The sequence below is a fragment of the Callithrix jacchus genome, chromosome 1, assembly GCF_049354715.1.
Source record: "Callithrix jacchus isolate 240 chromosome 1, calJac240_pri, whole genome shotgun sequence".
In the NCBI taxonomy this organism is placed as follows: Eukaryota; Metazoa; Chordata; class Mammalia; order Primates; family Cebidae; genus Callithrix; species Callithrix jacchus.
This window is the reverse complement of record NC_133502.1, coordinates 28,728,954-28,749,596: the sequence shown is the minus strand read 5'-3', so window position 1 is coordinate 28,749,596 and position 20,643 is coordinate 28,728,954.

The following is a 20,643-nucleotide window of genomic DNA, read 5'->3' as shown; positions in this document are numbered from 1 at the left end:
CCGTCTCTACTAAAAATACAAAAAATTAGCTGGGCATGGTGGCGCGTGCCTGTAATTCCAGCTACTCAGGAGGCTGAGGCAGGAGAATCGCCTGAACCCGGGAGTCAGAGGTTGCGGTGAGCCGAGATCGCGCCATTGCACTCCAGCCTGGGTAACAAGAGCAAAACTCTGTCTCAAAAAAAAAAGAAGCCCTGGTTTATTGTGATGAAAGATGGTCTTTGGAGATATCACAGTCAAAATAAAAATGTAGAGATGACTCCCCAAATTTAACATTTTATTTGAGAAGAAAGCACTGCAATTCAGGTTTCAACCTCAAATAATGGGATTGAGAAAATATGATTACCTATAGCGTGTATTTGAGCACAGAGCTTGAGGACGGCCACACGGGAAGGCACTGATTGCAGACAAATGGGGTCAGCATTTCCAGGCGGAGAAGCTGAGGTTTCACTTACCAGGCAGCCACAGGAGCTCTGGCAGGACCACCACCATTTTCACAGGAGACCAGGGGCCCACGCAGCAGTGATTGGATTGGTCAGGATCACTGCATTTCAAGGAAGATTGCTTTATGACTCCATGAAGAGGGGTAGTGATCTGAGGGGGTCTTGTCTCAGGTGCCATTTGGTCTTCATTATTTACAGGAAAAAAGGTAGAAATAGCAGCTGCGTGTGGCATGACCTGGGTTGCATAGCCAAGTTCCCCTCAAGGCTCAGGATAATTGACAGCTTCAATGGCTTTACGTTTGGTTCCTTATTTCACAGGGGCATACACACAAACTGCCCGTCTTCAGTAGGTCTGAAGAACAAAGAGAAGGGTGGGGGCTTGGTAAGAAGGAGGAAGGTCTTGGTTCCCTGCTGTTGGTAAAGCTGTGGGGAGCTGGCAGAGTCTGGGGTGGGAGGTGGGCGGCAGCGGGGTGGGGAAAGGTAGTCCTCTGGGACATTCAGGGGTCTCAGCAGCCATGGATGGAACTGAATTCGAGTTACAGCAGCGGCTTTAGCTGCCAGGCTTGAAGAGAATTACGTTTTGGAGCAGTTATGCGTCCCGAGTGCTTTCTACCTCGGCTCCTTGACGGGTTAAGTTTCGTGTGGCAAGAACGACCCGGTTTCTCTGATCAACTTTCACCGAGATCACAATCTGTTTTAGCAACTGGTTTGTCAAGCTTTTAGGTCTTTTCAGTGCACAGAGCTAAGAAAGAATATTTAAGTAAATCAGGACTTTATGCTGGGATTTTCTGTTGCAATGAAAATTAGGGAGTTTTAACTTCCTTTGTATGTCTATATTTGCATCTGTTTTTTCTTTCACTGACAATTTTGACTCCTGACAACTGTCCTATAATTTGCTTTCTCCTACAATACATGAGTGACAGCTTTGCAGTGCAGCACCTGTGTTACCACCGGGACTGCCGGGTGCCTTGAGGGTCTGTCTGCAGCCCTTTTTCATCTTGTGGGCACGTCCTCCCCGGGCAGCAGCCGGTGCTCTGTGTAAAAGTCACTCAAGGCATCTTCGCTGTGCGAGCGTTCCGCACACTCTCCACAGTTAGGCTCCTTGACTTCATTTCTTTCCAAGTTTTAAGGAGGGCTTTTTGTTCCCTTTCTTCTCCCTCCCCTCCCCTCCCCTTTCCTTCCCTTCCCTTCTCTTCTTTCCTTTTTTTTAGACAGAGTCTTGCTCTGTCACCCACAATCTTGGCTCACCTCAACCTCCGCCTCCTGGGTTCAAGCGATTCTCCTGCCTCAGCCTCCTGAGTAGCTGGGATTACAGGCATCCACCACCATGCCCAGCTAATTTTGTATTTTTTACTAGAGATAGGATTTCTCCACGTTGGCCAGGCTGGTCTCCAACTCCTGACCTCAGGTGATCTGCCCACCTTGGCCTCCCAAAGTGCTGGGATTACAGGCGTGAGCCACTGTGCCCAGCCATAAAAACACTTTTTAATATTTCTTCCCTGTTTCTGCATTAAAGATGGCATATTATAAAGTGTCCTATGTCCTATGTCATTCCTTCCTATCCCAGTACAATCTTAGCAAACGACATGTGAGCTGCATGTTTCCCTCAGCTTTGCCAAAAGAATACACTGTCTGTATTTTAGATTTTGGCCAATCTGATAGGTAAGAAATTATATTCTTGTAGTTTTAATTTGCATTTCCATCATGAGTGAGGCTGAAGATCTTTTCAAATGTTTATTATTTATCTTTTTTTTGAGATGGAATTTTCACTCTTGTTGCCAAGGCTGGAGTGCAACGGCATGATCTTGGCTCACTGCAACCTCTGCCTCCCGAGTTCAAGCGATTCTCATGCCTCAGCCTCCCGAGTAGCCAGGATTACAGGTATACACCACCACAACTGGCTAATTTTGTATATTTAGCAAAGACAGGGTTCCTCCATGTTGGTCAGACAGGTCTTGAACTCACAGCCTCAGGTTATCTGCCTGCCTTGGCCTCCCAAAGTGCTGGGATTATAGGCATGAGCTACTGTGCCTGGCCCTCAAATGTTTAAGGCCTGTTTGCATTACTTTTCAAAGCAAAATTATCTGTATTTTTTGCCCATTTTTCTATTAAATGTAGGTCTTCAATTTTCTATTAAATGTAGGTCTTCATTATGTATTAGGGACATTGTGATAGAGGACACCTTTTTTTTTTTTTGACAGAATTTCACTCTTGTTGCCCAGGCTGGACTGCAATGGTGTGATCTCGGCTCACCACAACTTCTGCCTCCCAGGTTCAAGTGATTCTCCTGCCTCAGCCTCCTGAGTAGCTGGGATCACAGGCATGTGCCACCATGCCTGGCTAATTTGGTATTTTTCGTAATTTTAGTAGAGACCGGGTTTTCCATGTTGGTCAGGCTGGTCTTGAACTCCTGACCAAGGAGCCAAGATCACATCATTGCACTCCAGCCTGGGCAATAAGAGTAAAACTCAGTCTCAAAAAATAAAAAAATAATAATAAAATAAACCATGGTATATAGTACATAGTTTATTTACAACAGAACACTTCTCTGCAATAAAAGATAATTCACAACTTATTTTTTGAGATGGAGTCTTGCTCTGTCACCCACGCTGGAGTGCAGTGTTGCCATCTCAGCTCTCTGAAACTTCCGTCTCCCAGGTTCAAGTGATTTTCCTGCCTCAGCCTCCTGAGTAGCTGGGATTACAGGCACCCACTACCACGCCTGGCTAATTTTTGTATTTTTTAGTAGAGACGGAGTTTCACCATGTTGGCCAGGCTAGTCTTGAACTCCTGACCTCAGGTGATCTACCTGCCTCGGCCTCCCAAAGTGCTGGGATTACAGGCATGAGCCACCTCGCCTGGCTAATTTTATTTTTAAATAGTTTATTGTTTTACTGTGTGAAAATAATAGTTGTATGTAATAGGTAAGTTGAAAGATGTGGAATAATTGGAAAAGATGGAAAAAATTCACTCCTACCGATAGCCAATTCATTTGCCACTTACTAATAATCGATTCATTCACCACTTACCAATAATCGATTCATTCGCCGCTTACCAATAATCGATTCATTCGCCGCTTACCAATAATCGATTCATTCGCCGCTTACCAATAATCGATTCATTCGCCGCTTACCAATAATCGATTCATTCGCCGCTTACCAATAATCGATTCATTCGCCGCTTACCAATAATCGATTCATTCGCCGCTTACCAATAATCGATTCATTCGCCGCTTACCAATAATCGATTCATTCGCCCCTTACCAATCATCGATTCATTCGCCCCTTACCAATAATCGATTCATTCGCCCCTTACCAATAATCGATTCATTCGCCACTTACCAATAATCGATTCATTCGCCACTTACCAATAATCGATGCATTCGCCACTTACCAATAATCGATTCATTCGCCACTTACCAATAATCGATGCATTCGCCACTTACCAATAATCGATTCATTCGCCACTTACCAATAATCGATTCATTTGCCACTTACCAATAATCGATTATGTCATATGTAAAATTCACTGCTTACCAATAACCAATTCTATGTCACATGTTCGAAGTCTCTTATCCAAGCATATGTGCTTTTAAAAAGTAATTGTCATATTTTATATCATATTTTTTCACTTATAACAGAAATATTTTTCATGACATTACAAGTTCTTTAGATATAGAGTTTTTATATTTTTGTACTATTATGTCATTTGGCTACAACATTTTAGTTAATGATACCCCATGTTGATGATTTCTGTAAGTAATATGATAGACATTTTTGAGAATAAAATTTTTCATATGTGCTTATGATTTTCCCATAGATTAAGTTTACTGGGTTGAAGGCAATGGTGTTTAACACATGGCCAGTTTATGCCCCTGTAGCAAACAGTAAAGGGCATACTATTTTATTCTTTCATTTAGCCATTCATCAAACAGGCTGAATCATCTGTTTATTACCGAAATTATCTACTATTCTGTTTTTTACTTTTATTTCTTATTTTTAGAGCCTCTCACCTCAGCTTCTAGAGTAGCTAGAACTACAGGTGCATGCATTCATGCCGGGCTAATTTTTTTATTTTTTGTAGAGACAGGGTCTTGCTACATTGCCCAGGTTGTTCTCAAATTCCTGTCCTCAAGCCATCTCCCTGCCTCAGCCTCCCAAAGTGCTGGGATTATGGGTATGAGCCACCGAGCCCTGCCTTATTTTATTTTTCAGTTGACACATAATAATTGCACGTATTTGTGGAGCACTTAGTGATGCGTCCATCTAATGCGTAGCGACAGACTGAGGCAATTAACATATCTGTCAAATCAAACGTTTGTCAGCTCTTGTTGTTGGGGTCATTCAGCGTCCTCACTCTGGCTGTTTGAGACTGTAGTCGCCCTCCTGTGCTCTGGAAGGATAGAGCTTGTTCCTCCTGGTATCCGCTGTCCTTCGGCAAATCTCCCCATAGCCATTATTGTTTTCTTTTTCCAAGAATCAGCAAATAGTTCTGTAACAGAAGAGACCACTGTTGTGATTAGAATTTCTAGCACTGGGCCTGGGGGGGAAAGCAGGTCTTCCTCCCACCATCCTGCCTTTCTCCCAGGGGTCCCATCAGAGCTGAGCTCTGCAGAGGCTACTCAGAGTGTGGGCTTTGGCACCAGGTGGACCTGGGCTTGAAGCCCCTGTCGTCACTTGTCACTGGGGTCCTTGAATTTCACTTCTTTACCCTGCTAGTGCACACTTACCTCAGCAGCATTTCCTGTTGGTCCGTTAATGAAACTAGAGGCAACCGATCATGCTGGTGAGTGTACAGTCAGGGTTAGTGAGTGAGAGGCAACCAATCGTGCTGGTGAGTGTACAGTCAGGGTTAGTGAGAGGCAACTGATCGTGCTGGTGAGTGTACAGTCAGCGTTAGTGAGTAAGAGACAACCGATCGTGCTGGTGAGTGTACAGTCAGGGTTAGTGAGTGACAACCGATTGTGCTGGTGAGCATACAGTCAGGGTTAGTGAGTGAGAGACAACCGATCGTGCTGGTGAGTGTACAGTCAGCATTAGTGAGAGACAACCGATCGTGCTGGTGAGTGTACAGTCAGCGTTAGTGAGTGAGAGACAACCGATCGTGCTGGTGAGTGTACAGTCAGCGTTAGTGAGTGAGAGACAACCGATCGTGCTGGTGAGTGTACAGTCAGCGTTAGTGAGAGACAACCGATCGTGCTGGTGAGTGTACAGTCAGCGTTAGTGAGAGACAACCGATCGTGCTGGTGAGTGTACAGTCAGCGTTAGTGAGAGACAACCGATCCTGCTGGTGAGTGTACAGTCAGCGTTAGTGAGTGACAACCGATCCTGCTGGTGAGTGTACAGTCAGCGTTAGTGAGAGACAACCGATCGTGCTGGTGAGTGTACAGTCAGCGTTAGTGAGTGAGAGACAACCGATCGTGCTGGTGAGTGTACAGTCAGCGTTAGTGAGAGACAACCGATCGTGCTGGTGAGTGTACAGTCAGCGTTAGTGAGAGACAACTGATCCTGCTGGTGAGTGTACAGTCAGTGTTAGTGAGAGACAGCCGATCATGCTGGTGAGTATACAGTCAGCGTTAGTGAGTGAGAGACAACCGATCGTGCTGGTGAGTGTACAGTCAGCGTTAGTGAGTAACAACCAATCCTGCTGGTGAGTGTACAGTCAGCGTGAGAGACAACCGATCGTGCTGGTGAGTGTACAGTCAGTGTTAGTGAGAGACAACCGATCGTGCTGGTGAGTGTACAGTCAGCGTTAGTGAGAGACAACTGATCGTGCTGGTAAGTGTACAGTCAGCGTTAGTAACAACCGATCCTGCTGGTGAGTGTACAGTCAGTGTTAGTGAGAGACAACCGATCGTGCTGGTGAGTGCGCGGTCAGGGTTAACAAATGACATGTCAGAGAAATGTAAAACAGGAAGTTTTTAAGTAAAATATGTGCTAATCAGCAGAAAAAAAAATGAAGCAAAACTCCCATGATGTGATCACTTTTTTAAATGAGCCCCCTCTATGGAAATTTAATTACATTTTTTCTGTTTAAAATAATGCCTTTGGGGCCAGACACAGAGGCCCATGCCTATAATCCCCGCACTTCTGGAGGCAGAAGTGGGAGGATTACTTGATCCCAGGAGTTTGAGACCAGCCTGGGCAACATAGGGAGACCCCATCTCTACAAAAAATATAAAAATCAGCTGAGTGTGTTGGTGCAGGCCTGTGGTCTCAGCTACTTGGGAAATTGAGGTGGGAGGATTGCTTGACCCCAGGAGGTCAAGGCTGCAGTGATTGTACAACTGAACTGCAGCCTGTGCCGCAGAACAAGGTCTTGTCTCAAAAATAATAAAATAAAAAATAATAAAATGAAATAAAATAAAATAATGCCTTTGGGAGCATATTTTGTACCAGTGTGTCGGTTCACCTGTGAGAGTTTCTTTGGCGAATGGCTGGGTCAGAAAATGTCAGCCTTTTGACATGTTTTTGAGTTGCTTTCCAGGACCTGCTCACGAGAAGGCCTCACAATACTGTCCTGAGTGTCAGGTGCTGTGACTTAACCCTCTTAAAATGGGCAAGGTTTACCAGTTTCCTTGAAGTCCTTAAACCATGGTAGGCTTTGTTTTAGAAGGTCGTGAAACAGGAACCCTCTCACAAGAAAAGAACCAAAACTTTTACCTTCTTCGAAAGCAGGTTTAAGAAAAAATGGTTGAAAGTCATTTGCAGCAAGAGATATTCGGTAACTGCGGTAATGCTCATGTTCTCACTCCAGACTCACCTTATGCTGTCTCCTGAGAGCCCTGGGGTCCAAGGTGTGGTTCATTAGAGCCTGTTTTTCTTTTAAGAATGAAATTCTGTTAACCAGAGCCTATTCCTAATAATGGCAGACACAGAGTGGGAACTGAAATCCACATGAAGCCACTTCTTCGTCTCCAGAGCCTATTCCTAATAATGGCAGACACAGAGTGGGAACTGAAATCCACATGAAACCACTTCTTCGTCTGAACTCGTGTCTGTAACCTCAAAGGCGAATTTAAACATGGCTCCGTGAGACCCAGTGCGGTGGCTCACGCCTGTGATCCCAGCACTTTGGGAGGCTCACAAGGGAGGATCACGAGGTCAGGAGACCAAGACCATCCCCGCCAATATGGTGAAACCCCGTCTCTACTAAAAATACAAAAATTACCTGGGCATGGTGGTGCACACCTGTAATTCCAGCTGCTTGGGAAGCTGAGGCAGGATAATTGCTTGAACCTGGGAGGCAGAGGTTGCAGTAAGGCAAGATGGCGACATTGCACTTCAGCCTGGTGACAGAGCAACACTTCATCTCAAGAAAAGAAAAGAAAAGAAAAAGGCTCTATGCAGCCGTTGCAATAGAGCACTGAGCATCATCACAGGGCAGATGTGTCAGAAGTGTGTGAACATCACGCCTGAAGAGCTGGTGATGAGACGGAGGTTGTGACAAGAGACCTGCAGACTCCTGCTCCTCTGTGGGCCCCAGGTGGTCTCTGTGTAGTTAGGAACTACACAGTGGCATCAGTCATCAGTCACTCTGGCCATCGTCTGTTTCTGTTTCATAGGAAGAAAACGTCAGTACCAGACAAGAGCATTAAGAAAGCTCACAATGACCATGGTACTGACTTTGAAAAAGATCCTCAATGAAGAACCATTAGTTTATCTAGTAGAGCTATGTAAATGCCTTCTTCATTTTCCACTTTTTCTTTTCTTTTTAGATGGAGTTTCACTCTTGTTACCCAGGCTGGAGTGCAATGGCGCAATCTCAGCTCACTGCAACCTCCGCCTCCTGGGTTCAGGCAATTCTCCTGCCTCAGCCTCCCAAGTAGCTGGGATTACAGGCACGCACCACCATGCCCAGCTAATTTTTTATAATTTTTAGTAGAGACAGGGTTTCACCATGTTGACCAGGATGGTCTTGATCTCTTGACCTTGTGATCCACCCGCCTCAGCCTCCCAAAGTGCTGGGATCATAGGTGTGAGCCACTGCGCCCGGCCTTCCATTTTTTCTTTTATTGTTTGAGACAGAGTCTTGCTCTGTTTCTCAGGCTAGAGTGCAGTGGTGTGATCTGGCTCACTGCAACCTCCACCTTCCAGGTTCAAGTGATTCTCCTGCCTCAGCCTCCCAAGTAGCTGGAATTACAGGCACGTTCCACCATGCTGTGCTGATTTTTATAGTTTTAGGAGAGATGGGGTTTCGCCATGTTGGCTGGGCTGGTCTCAAACTCCTGACCTCAAGTGGTCCACCTGACTCAGCCTCCCAAAGTGTGGGGATTACAAGCATGAGCCATTGTTCCTGGGCTCTTTTAACCTTAAAAATCAACTTCACTGAGGTTAGTTTACATAAAATAAAGAAACTCATTTTTGGTGCTCAGTTTGAATAATTTTGACAAGTATACATACCCATGAAAGCACCACCCCAATCAAGATAGGAAACATGTTCCTCAATCCAAAAGGCTCCCTCATGCCCCTGTGGTCCACCCTGACCCCTAAACCCACACAGCCACATGGTTTTTGTATCACAGAATCTCACTCGGTTGGAATCCCAGAGTGTGCACCTTGTCGTGTCCGGGTTCTCTGAGGCTCACCCACGTGTCGTGCACACCGCGCATTCACCCTTCCCCGAAGGCACGTCCCATGGTTTAGCTCCACCATAACTGTTCGCTCATTCACCTGCCGAAGGGCATTTGGGTTGTTTCCAGTTTTTTGGTTGTTACAAGTGCTGTGAACATTTGTGTGCAGGTCTCGTGGACCCTGGGAGTGGAATGGCCGGGGCATGTGGCAGGTGAGCCTTTTAACTTCCCCAGAAACTTCCCAATGGCTGCACCACTGCACATTCCCGGCAGCAGCCTCTCCACATCTCTGCCAGCACTTGGAATTGTCAGTCTTTTTCTTTGTAAATCTTTTCTTTTTTGTCCTTTGCAACAGAGTCTTGCTACATTGTCCAGGTTCCTCTCAAGTCCTAGCCTCCAGTGATCCTCCCTCCTCAGCCTCCCAAATAGCTGGGATTACAGGTCTGCAGCACCACACACATTGGTTTTTTTAAGAAAAATTACAATAGCACTGTAATAGTATCTCATTGTCATTGTCATTTGCATTTTTCTGACAACTGATGGCATGGAGGGTCCTTTCATGTGTCTAATGTCCATTTGTATCTTTTTCAGTGAAGTGTCTATTTAAACTTTGGCATATTTTAAGAATGGGTTTTCTTATTATTGAATTCTGAGTGTTCTTGACATGGTTTGGACACAGATCCTTTGTCAGCTCTACGTACTGTACATGCTTTCTCCCATTCTATGCCTTGTCCTTTTGTTATCTTAATGGTGTCTGTCAAAGAGCAAGCTTTCCATTTTATGTTTTTAAATCTATTTTATTTTGAGACAGGGTCTTACTCTGTCACCCAGGCTGGAGGAAAGTGGCACAATCATGGCTCACTGTGGCCTTGACCTCCCAGGCTCAAGAGATCCTCCTGCCTCAGCCTCCTGAGTAGCTGGGACTACAGGGATGTGCCACCATGCCCAGCTAATTTTTTGAGTTTTTTTTTTTTATAGAGACAAGGTTCCACTGTATTGCCCAGGCTGGTCTCAAACTCCTGGACTCAAATGACCACCCTTCTTGGCCTCCCAAAGTGTTGAGATTCCAGGCAAGAGCCACTGCGTCCACCCCAATACCTTCTTAACCTATCTCAAGTTTTCTTTCTACTGACTTCAAGTCTTTTTTTTTGAGATGGAGTTTCACTCTTTGTGCCCAGGCTGGAGTGCAATGGTGCCATCTCAGCTCACTGCAACCTCCGCCTCCTGGGTTCAAGCAATTCCCCTGCCTCAGCCTTCGGAGTAGCTGGGATTACAGGTATGCGCCACCATGCCTGGCTAATTTTGTATTTTTAGTAGAGAGGGGTTTCTCCATGTTGGTCAGGCTGGTCTCTAACTGCTGACCTCAGGTGATCCGCCTGCCTCAGCCTCCCAAAGTGCTGGTATCACAGGTGTGAGTCACTGCACCCAGTCTGGCATTTCTGTTGAAAATAACTTGAGCCGGCTGGGCGCGGTGGCTCCGTCTGCAATCCCAGCACTTTGGGAGGCAAGGCACGTCGATCACTTGAAGTCAGGAGTTCGAGTCTAGCCTGGCCAAGGTAGTGAAACTCTGTCTCTACTAAAAATACAAAAATTATCTGGGTGTGGTGGTGCACACCTATAATCCCTGCCACTTGGGAGGCAGAGGCAGGAGAATTGCTGGAACCTGGGAGGCGGAGGCTACAGTGAGCTGAGAATGTGCCACTGCACTCCAGCCTGGGTGACAGAGCAAAACTCTGTCTCCACAACAACAACAACAACAAAAAAAAAAAAAAAGGAAAAAAGAAAATAACTTGACCCAGTGTAGGTGGATGAAGTTTTACACTGTCTGCGTAACTCAGCTGATCTATGCGTCCAGCCTTTTGCCAGTATCGCAATGTCTTGGTTTGTGATAAATTTTGGTATTAGGTAGAGTGAGTCTTCCAACTTTGTTCTTTTAAACTTTGTTTTGACTGTTTGCACTTCCATATCCACTTTAGAATCAGCTTGTCATTTTTCTGTAAAGCCAGAATTTTGCTGGGCTTTGGATTGAATCTATGTATAAATTCAGAGAGTACCAACATCTTAATATTGGGTTTGACAATAACGTGGTATACGTCTCCATTTATTTTGGTCTTCGTCTTTTTTTCCAACCGTGTTTTGTGGTTTTCACTTGTGTTAGTTCATTTGGGCTGCTGCAACAAAACACTGTAAATTGGTTGATTGAAATGTATTTCTCACAGTTCCAGAGGCTGGGAAGTCCAAGGTCAAGGTGCCAGCAGATTCACTGTCTGCTGCGGGCTGCTTCCTGGATCTTCGAAGGTGCCTTCTTGCTGTGTCCTCACATGGGGGAAGGGACTGGCTAGTTCTCTGGGCTCTTACAAGGGCACGAATCCCATTCACAGACTCCACCCACATGATCCAGTCACATTCTACACGCCCTACCTCCTGATACCACCGCTTTGGGGGCGACCATTTCAACACACAAATTTTGGAGGTACACACTAGTCCACAGCATCATACGACCATCTGACTCCATCGATGGCTCTCAAAACATGCTCTAGTGCATCTGACAAATATTTGCTCAATTATTTCATAGTCATCAAATTCAAAACATTTTCTAATGTTCTTTGTGATTTTTGACTGGTGGATTATTGATTTACAAGTGTGTTATTTATTTAGGATTATCTCCTTCTTTAGATTCATTCAAAAATATATTGCTTAATTTCTTTTTTTTTAAATTTTACTTTTTTTTTTTTTTTTTCCAAGAATGGGTTTCACCAGGTTGGTCAGGCTGTCTTAAACTTCTGACCTCAGGTGATCCACCCACCTTGGCCTCCAAAGTGCTTGGATTACAGGCATGAGCCACCATGCCCAGCCGCTTAATTTCTAACCATTTAGTTATTTAATTATCTTTCTGTTAGATACCTGATTTAATTGTGGTCAGAGGATGCATTCTGCATAATTTTAATCCTTTGAATATATTAGCACCTGTTTCATGAGCCACCTGTGCCTGTCCCGGTGTGTGCTGCTGCTGTTGGATGTAATGCTACATGACTGTCAACTAGCTTGAATTAGTGAAGAGTGTTTTTCAAGTCTTCCTGTCACTGCTGATTTTCTGCCGTCTCCTCTCAGTTACGGAACGAAGAGGGTTGGCACTTCTGCTGCACCCATGGGTCCTCCCGTCAGCTTTTGCTTTATGTATTTTGAGGTCTGTGAATAGAGACCTGCACAGTTAGGGTTAAGTCTTGGGACAAATGTCTGCATCTTACCGTTATAAAATGTACCTCTCATCTCTGGTGAGATTCCTTGTCCTGAAGTCTGCTTGGATCTTAATATAGCCACTCCATCTTCCTCATTGGTTTTCACGGTATGTCTGTCTTCTCTTTTTATAGACAAAGTTTCTCATCCGGGTGCAGTGGCTCACGTCTGTAATGCCAGCACTTTGGGAGGCTGAGATGGGTGGATCACTTGAGGTCAGGAGTTTGAGACCAGCCTGGCCAAACCCCATCTCTACTAAAAATAAAAAAGTTAGCCAGGCATAGCGGTTGGCACTTGAAATCCCAGCTACTTGGGGGGCTGAGGCAGGAGAATTGCTCGAACCTGGGAGGCGGAGGTTGCAGTGAGCCAAGATCACATCACTGCACTCTAGCCTGGGCAATAGGTGAGACTCAATCTCAAAAAAAAAAAAAAAAAAAGAAAAAGAAAAAGAGAAAAAGCTCTATCTTGCCCAGGCTGGAGTGTAGTGGTGTGATCTTGACTCACAGCAACCTCTGTCTCCCAGGCTCAAGGCATCTTCCTACCTCAGTCTCCCCGGTAGCTGGGACTACAGGCACTCACCACCATGCCCAGCTAATTTTTGTATTTTTTTGTAGAGGCGGGGTCTTGCCATGTTGTTCAGGCTGGTCTTGAACTTGTGAACTCAAGCAATCTGCCCGCTTTGGCCTCTCAAAGTGCTGAGACTACAGGCATGAGCAATTGCCCCCAGCCTTTTCTTATTTTTTTAAGAAGCATAATGCCATAGTTTATTTGTTCAAGGACTCAGATTGCAAGCATTAAATCAAGCGTGGGATTTGATCCTGTGAGCCCAAATTCACACACGGAAGATAAAAGCGAACAGCGTGCATGATTATGGATGAACACTCAAGTCTCAGGGCTCATCTCACGCTGGTTTTTACATCTCTACGGCTCAGCAGTCACAGGTCTTTAGGTCCTTCTGGTTGTCCCACGGGGCATCTGCACTTGTCTCGAGCAGAATGGCCTCATCTTCCCTTAGCTCTGGTTGGTAACACTGGTTAACCCCCGAGCATTGGGGGCACATGGAAGGCTCCAAAGGGCTGCATTCTTGGTGCCCTGCATCCCCTTCACTGTTGCTGATACTGGATGAACGCTGGATAGATTGTTCAACATGGATTCCATGAGACCAGCTGCACTCAATCCAGTAGCCCAGCTGGTATACCCTTTTAGCTTGACGACCCCAGGCACTTTCGATCACCCTCTCATGCTTCCTTCCAAGTTTCATGATGTTAGTTTCCATTTCTGGATTCAATTCCTGGAGAGAAATACCTGCCACATTCCACTACTCCACACAGCCACACTTCAGTCACTGTGTTCTCGCAAAATCCATCCGTGGCAGAATCCAGGTCACACCCACTTCCAATCACACAGTGCTTGGGCTATCCAACATATGTAAGAATGTCCGCTGCGTTGGAAACCTCAGTTATGATACAATCAGGTTCTCTCTGCACCAGACTGAGACGACTCTCTCCTTCTTGCTGATGATGGACGTCTACAGTTACCACCACAATCTTAGCACCGGTGGACACAGTCACCTTTATCTGCCATAATTTTAGGTGTCTGAAGGAATAAGCGGCCATCTGCAGATCCAGCATTCCGCCTTTATACTGCTCTTCCGTAGCTCGCACAAGAGCAAGCTCATCAGAGACCCTCCCAGACTCGGACAGCACACGCCCCACCGGCTCGTCCCAGCCCACACGGTGATCTTGTTTGGGACTGTTGCCTCTTCTTCTGCAGCTGGTGCAATGAGTTTTTCCTTAAGAAATGCCCTTGTGTACAGGAGAGAAGGTTCTGGAAACCACTGTAACAGTTGTATAGAGAAGACAATGCCAGCTGCGTGGGTCTTGTCTTTTCTCATCCTTTTAACTCATCCGTGTGTTTATTAAAATGACTCCCTGGGCTGGGCACCGTGGCTCATGCCTGTTGTCCCAGCAGTTCTGGAGGCTGAGGCAGAGGAGCAGTGTGAGCCCAGGAATTCGAGACCAAGGTGGGCAACACAGTGAAGTGTCATCTCTACAAGAAATAAAACACTAGCCAGTTGTGGTGGCGCACACTTGCAGTCCCAGCTACTCAGGAGGCTGACGTGGGAGGAGTGTTGGAGCCCGGGAGGTTGAGGCTGCGGTGAGCTGCAGTGACTGGACCACTGCACTCCAGCCTGGGCGACAGAGTGAGATCCTCTCTTGAAGAAACAGTGCTTTTCTGGTAGATGACCTACACTTTGTTCTTAATTTTCTACACAGTATGAAAATCTTTGTCATTTAATTGGAGTGTTATGTCATTGTAACTAATGAAATCAATGACGTGGTCAGGCTCAAGTCCACCCTCTTTCCACTTCTGTCTTATCTGTTCTTTATTCACTTTAAAAAGCGAATTTCCTAGGGCTGGGCATGGTGGCTCACGCCTGTAATCCCAGCACTTTGGGAGGCCGAGGCGGGTGGATCACGAAGTCAAGACATCGAGACCATCCTGGTCAACAAGGTGAAACCCCGTCTCTACTAAAAATACAAAAATTAGCTGGGCACAGTGGCGCGTGCCTGTAATCCCAGCTACTCAGGAGGCTGAGGCAGGAGAATTGCCTGAACCCAGGAGGCGGAGGTTGCGGTGAGCCGTGATCATGCCATCGCACTCCAGCCTGGGTAACAAGAGCGAAACTCCGTCTCAAAAAAAAAAAAAAAAAAGAATTTCCTGTCTGCCTTTTGTGAAACAAAAATAAAATTCTAAGCCCCCTCAACCATCTGAATGGACCCCTCCTGTCAGGGAGGGCGTTCCAAGGCTAGCCCGAGGGGCTGGCTCAGGGCATGATGGGGGCAGGGGTCAGACAGGCCTCATGATACCCTCTCCCTTTTGGAATTACTGATCGAATAGACTCCTTAATCCTCATGAGAATCCGTTCCCTCTGAAGGCTGCTACCTGCAGGCTTCATCTGCATGGAGAAAGTCTGGTCTCCACAGCCCCTTATCGTAACCCAGACGTTCCTTTCTGTTGATTCCAGGTCTTTAGCTAATAACTTAACCCTTTCAGCCAGTTGTCAATCAGAAACACTTTAAATCTGCCTGTAAGCTGGAAGCCTTCTCCAGCCCCCTTTCCAGACCAAACCAATGTACATCTTACACGTATGTGATCGATGCCTCGTGTCTCCCTAAAAATAAATTAGTCTGTGTCCCGACCACCTTGGGCACATGTTCTCAGGGCCTCCTGAGGGCTGTTATGAGCCGTTGGTCACTCACACTTGGCTCTGAATAAATCCGTTCAAATCTTTCACAGTCTCACTCTGTCAACCATTTGCAGTGACTGTTCTCTAGAATGACACTTGGTCTCTCTTGGCTTGCTCTTTCGGTCTCGCCTGGTCTCCGTCTCTCTGCCGCGTTGTTCGCGGCTGCCCTGGAGTTACCACACGCATCCAGCTCATCACGCTCACTAGACCGTTTCCTCTTTCCCATTCTTGGTGTTGTGTCATACGTTTTATTTCTACATCTTATTAATGCCAAAATAATTTTTTCTTTAAACAGTCGTTTTAAAGAAAATAAGAACGTCGTGAAGCTGATTGTGTGTCTCCCCATGCCTCTGGCAGACCCTGGCAGACCCCAGCAGACCCCGGCTTCCCACCGGCTGAAGAAGGTTCGCTCCTCCACACGTCTCCTGCCAGAGGGCTCCCTGCCCTCATGTGGGAGGTGCTTTCCCTGAATGTGGACTTCCACGTTGACAGTTTTTGCTTCAGCTCTCCATGAGCAGTTTTGAAGATAAGCGGCTGAGACTTGTAAGGAACGTGGCTGTCCTGATGACGGCACTGTGCTCAGGCTTGACTGTGACTCAGTCCCTTTTACTGCTGTGTGGTGTGTGTTCACTGCAACAACCCCACGAGGTAACTAGATTATTATCTCCAATAAAGAAACGTAAGAAAACCAAGGTTTAAAGCACTGCACAAATTTGCTCAGGGGCCGCCAGAGAGTGACAGTGGGAGGACCCAGCCAGTGTTCAGGACTCCCCGCTGATCCCAGTGCCCTGAAGGTGCTGTTCATTCTGTGAAGAGTGGACTCCTACCGGGCGTCCACTTCTCAGGGCAATGATGCCTCTGTTCCTCCATCACCCACAACAGAAACCCTTACATGTCCTCAGCTGTCCACCCGCCGGTTCCCTGGCGACCTCTGTTGGGGAGGACACACGCTCCCCTGAGCCTTGGTTTCCCCTGTTCTGTTCCCGGGAAACTTGCCTGAGTTATTTCTCGTTCCCATATGCTCAGACCAACCCCTGTTGTTTCTTGCTTGCTCATTCCTCATACCCGGGCAGCTCCCCGGCCTCTGCCTTGTCTCCAGCGACCACAAACCTCACACCCGGGCAGCTCCCCGGCCTCTGCCTTGTCTCCAGCGACCACCTCAATCCTCACACCCGGGCAGCTCCCCGGCCTCTGCCTTGTCTCCAGCGACCACCTCAATCCTCACACCCGGGCAGCTCCCCGGCCTCTGACTTGTCTCCAGCGACCACCTCAATCCTCACACCCGGGCAGCTCCCCGGCCTCTGCCTTGTCTCCAGCGACCACCTCAATCCTCACACCCGGGCAGCTCCCCGGCCTCTGCTTTGTCTCCAGAGACCACCTCAATCCTCACACCCGGGCAGCTCCCCGGCCTCTGCTTTGTCTCCAGAGACCACCTCAATCCTCACACCCGGGCAGCTCCCCGGCCTCTGCCTTGCCTCCAGCGACCACTCGCTGCACCCATCAATGCTGTCCTGGCCGGCCCGAGCTGCAGGTTTCTGCTCCTCGCACCTTGCACACCCCTTCTGTGGTCGTCACACTCATCCTCTCATTCCTCCCTCGCTGGCCTTCATTCCTCCTACCGGCTCTGCTTCATTTACTCCTCAGCGTTTACTGAGCACTGTGTAGCAGATGTTGCAGACTCGGGGACAGACTTGTGCCTAAAAACACTACCTCAGAGGCCTGACACATGGGGGCCCAGATCATAATGCATGGGCTTGATGTTGAGACCTGCCTCAAAAAAAAGAAAAACTACAAAACTCTCTGAGGACACTAACTAAACTTGTTTCATTTTGTTTTGACAGGATCTAGCTCTGTTGCCCAGGCTGGAGGGCAGTGGTGCCATCACTGCCCACTGCAGCCTTGACTTTCTAGGAACAAGCAATCCTCCCGCCTCAGTCTCCCGAGTAGCTTGGAGGACAGCCATGTGCCACCACGCCTGGCTAATTTTTGTAGAGATGGATTTTTGCCATGTTGCTCAGGCTGGTCTCGAGCTCCTGAGCTCAAGCAGTCTGCCCACACTGGCCTCCCCAAGGGCTGGCATTACAGGCGCGAGCCACTGCGTCCCGCCCAAGTTGTGCAGTTCTAACCCTAATAGCTTCATTTGCCTGCTGTGCAGGAAGTGGCCACACGGAGACACTTGGAACTGCGGCAGACGCAGAGCTTAGCAACCGCAGGGCAACTGAGCAAGAGGCAGGAGGAAGCCTTCAATCCACCTCGCCAGGGAATTTGGGGCTAGGGATTTTGAGGGTTTTGGAGTGGCTGTGGTGTGGGAGTTGCTGATTAGTTGAAGCGTGCAGGGTGAAGTCATGGGATGGCGAGAGGAGGAAACTGCGTTCCCATGCTGGCTTAGCTCCCTATGAGTCTTCTGCTGGTTGATGTCAGCTGTTCTGCTGGAATTGAGCGTCTGAAAAACATATGAAGCAAGTTTTAAAGCCTTATGGTTCTAACGTTAGTGGCGCTATCTGTAAGAACAATGGGGGTGCACAGTCAGTATCTGGGACTACATGGCTTTCAGTTACAAGGAAGTGGGCCGAAGTGCAGCCTGATTCATACTTAGTTATAACTGCATTTCTGCCCAGAACCCCGTGTGTGATTCCTGTTTACCCTGGTAAGGACAGTTTAAGATTCAAGAAGATATTCTAGAAATAAAATAAAAACAATCTTTTATTAAAAAGAAAAACAAGACATAATGTAAAAACATAAAACAATCTTTTATTAAAAAGAAAAATAAGAAATAATAATCTGACAATAGAAGAGAAACCACCAAGAGAAAAGCTAACCAGAAACAAAAAGGAAGAGGGTACCATGGGTGGGGACGGTGAGGCCAGGTCTGCTGCTTCTCATTAGACCTTCAAGTCGGTTGACTTAGCAAAGTCAGTGCTTTTTTTTTGAGACGGAGTTTCACTGTTGTTAACCAGGCTGGAGAGCAATGGCGCGATCTCGGCTCACCGCAACCTCTGCCTCCTGGGTTCAGGCAATTCTCCCGCCTCAGCCTCCTGAGAAGCTGGGATTACAGGCACGCACCACCATGCCCAGCTAACTTTTTGTATTTTTAGTAGAGACGGGGTTTCACCATGTTGACCAGGATGGTCTCGATCTCTTGACCTCGTGATCCACCTGCCTCAGCCTCCCAAAGTGTTGGGATTACAGGCGTGAGCCACCGCGCCCGGCCAGTAGGTGCTTTTTTAAGGGCAGCCAAAGAAAGTCAACCAGGAGTCCTGAGTAGCCCAAGGCGGTTAAGCCAAAGGCAGCAGAGCCCAAAGCAGCAACACCTAAAGCTGCGAAGGCCAAAAAGAAGTAGGAGCTGAGTGTGAAAACCGCAGCCAAGCCCCAAAGGCTCTTTTCAGAGCCACCTAGAGATCGCCAAAAAATTGCTGTGCACAAAATAACTTTGCCTTCCCGCCCCGCCTTATGCAGACACGTGGTTAATAAACACAAGCAGAAAAAAAAAAAAAAAAAAGAAAAGTTAGTGCTAAGGAAAGTGATGGCAAAGAAGCTGAAGGGGAAGAGGCAATGCAGAATGTCAGAAAGGAACGTCTCCCGGAACAGAAGGAAGCTGTGACTCTTCCGTCTGAAGGCTCAGTGGGTGGCCGGCAGGCCTGATCAAAGTGGACACACACTGAGATACTCGTGAAATACGAAACTCCAGGAGGAGAAGATTCTAAAAGTTGTGTGAAAGAACTACAGGGCAGTTAGAAATGGCGTCAGACTTTAGAGCTGGAAAACAGAAGACTGTAACAGTGTAATCCCTTCAAAGTTCTGAAGGAAAGTGACTTAGAGCCCAGAGTTTTTACGTAGCTGAACAATCGAACACAGTGCAAAGTAAAACAGTCCAGCTAGGATTCGGGAGATTTGTCTCCCACGCATTCTTTCTGAGAAGATCATTTAGGAATCTACGCAATGAGGCCGGGTGCGGTGGCTCATGCCTGTAATCCCAGCACTGTGGGAGGCTGAGGTGGGAGGATCACTTGAAGTCAGGAGTTCGGGACCAGCCTGGCTAAATGGAGAAACTGTCTTTACTGCAAATACAAAAATTAGCTGGGCATGGTGGTGTGCCTGTAATGACAGTTACTCAGGAGGCTGAGGCAGAAGAATCGCTTGAACCCACGAGGCAGAGGTTTAGTGAGCTGAGATCGCGCCACTGCCCTCCAGCCTGGGTGACAGAGTCAGACTGTCTCAAAAAAAAAAGGAATCTACTTAATAAAAGAAGAAGACAAGACAAAGAGAAGACAGATCCAAGAAGGCGTGGACCTAAACAGAAATGCAAAGAAAATGGGTTCCAGGATCACAGCTATGCAGGAGACCTCAAAAGCAAATGAGGCAGCCGGAAGTAACTGCACCCCAGCCTGGAGGTACCCCAGCCTGGATGGCAGAGCGAGACTCCATCTCAAAACAAACAAAAACCCTAAAACAACAAGAAAACCACTATTAGAGGATCCTGAGAAATGTGTGTTTTAAGGAAAAAATTGGGTTTATGCAAACTGTGATAAGGCAATTGATTATCTTAGTGATAAGACAAAAGGTATTTTTTTTTTTTTGGTCAACAATAGCAATTAAAAATGCTAGGAAAAACAAAAAGCTGGACAAAAATGCCATAGTGCAAATATAGTGAATTAAAACGTGACATACATTTTCAGCGTTAATGGAGCGTGGAAGGAAATAGCGTCTTTGATGCTTAGAATATTCTCTGTGCTGCACAAATACAGAATTACATTTCTTTTATGATTTAGGTGTGCTCCTTGTCTCTAGGGTGAATTATCATAATAGCATAAATGCCATTTATGAGTTTTCAACTTTGAGACAAAACATGCAAAGTCTACTTATGGTGAGATCATCATAAAAGCAATCTGACAAGGGTTGTCAGACATTGGGAAGGACAGGAAGAAATCATGGGGAAAGTGATTTTTTTCATTTTACATAGAAGATATTTTTGAGAAACTGAGTACATTCATGGATCAAGAGAATAGGGGTTTCAATAAGTTCTTTACAGTTACAAAGGTGACCCATAAAATAACTAATGACGACAGTGGATTAGACAGGGAGGAGAGCAGGTGGGGAAGTGCAATTACTTTGGGTTGACTGATTCCTTGTGTTTTATGGTAAAG